Below are 1,279 nucleotides of genomic sequence, written 5' to 3' on the forward strand. Positions count from 1 at the left end.
TTTTACACTCTGGGTCACCTTGAATAGCTTCTTCTCTCTCTGGGCTGCAGTGTCCTCCCTTGATTTCTGGTTTCATTCATTTATTCATTATTCATGCATGCATCTATGTTTATTAAGTGCCTGCCATGTTCCATGCACTATATCAAGTGCTAGGGACAAAGGGATGAATGAGATGGAGACCATCCTTGCCCTCATGAAGGGGAAAACATTACGCAGTTAAGCACATAAGTGAGATAAACACGTATCTATTTCTTTCCTTCCTCGTCAATGATTTTACTAAGCCCCCCTTTTCCCCTACTAAATCTGTAGGGTCCCCCAAGTTGACAGGGTAAGGAGTGCTGCTGCCAACCATGCTTAAACTACGTTACCCCTCACCCATACGCTTACCACTCCCTAAAACCAGGGTTCATCCTCTCATCTCCACAGTGCTTTTACTTTGTTCTCTTGAACCCACTAGTGAGCCTGAGTGCACCTTTTTTAAAAAAAGAAATAAATTTATTTATTTATTTTTATTTTTGGCTGCGTTGGGTCTTCGTTGCTGTGCATGGGCTTCTTCTAGTTGCAGTGAGCGGGGTCTACTCTTCGTTGCGGTGCGCGGGCTTCTCATTGCAGTGGCTTCTCTTGTTGTGGAGCACGGGTTCTAGGCACGTGGGCTTCAGTAGTTGTGGCACATGGGCTCAGTAGTTGTGGCTCACGGGCGCTAGAGCGCAGGCTCAGTAGTTGTGGCACACGGGCTTAGTTACTCCGTGGTGTGTGGGATCTTCCGGGACCAGGGCTCGAACCCATGTCCCCTGCATTGGCAGGCAGATTCTCAACCACTGCGCCACCAGGGAAGCCCTGAGTGCACTTTGATAAAGATATGGGGCGGAGATCATTGTCCCCTGTTCAGATGAGAAAGCTGAAAGCCAGAAACATCAAGAAACCCTATCCATGGTCACATGGAGAATTACTGGCATAACCAGTATTGAGCACTTACTGTGTGCTGGCTCTTAAAAAACTATCTTCCTAATAACAACCCAGTAAGGTAAGTATTATTATTATTCCCATTTTATAGGTGGCAAAATTGAGGCTGGAAGAAGTTATTTGACTTGCCAGTGGTGACCCAGATAGTATGTGGCAAAGCTGGGATTTGAACCAAATCTCCCTGGCTCCAAAGCCTGAGCTTTTTCCAAGAAATGGGTCTGGTCACAGAAAAGAGTCTCTGAGTGGCTGACACTGGAGTGGCTTCCACATGCCCTTCAAAACCTCCCGGTCCCAGGATCTTATTTAATTTCCTGCT

General features: G+C 46.6%; 1 protein-coding gene across 1 annotated transcript in view; it reads left to right on the forward strand.

Moving 5' to 3' along the window:
- The window catches only part of PNPLA1 (patatin like domain 1, omega-hydroxyceramide transacylase), a 38,321-nt gene that overhangs the window by 19,512 nt on the left and 17,530 nt on the right, over window positions 1-1,279 (forward strand). The gene's annotated exons all lie outside the window — the stretch shown is intronic.

The sequence above is a fragment of the Lipotes vexillifer genome, unplaced genomic scaffold (assembly GCF_000442215.2).
Source record: "Lipotes vexillifer unplaced genomic scaffold, Lipotes_vexillifer_v1.1 scaffold528, whole genome shotgun sequence".
Lineage (NCBI taxonomy): Eukaryota > Metazoa > Chordata > Mammalia > Artiodactyla > Lipotidae > Lipotes > Lipotes vexillifer.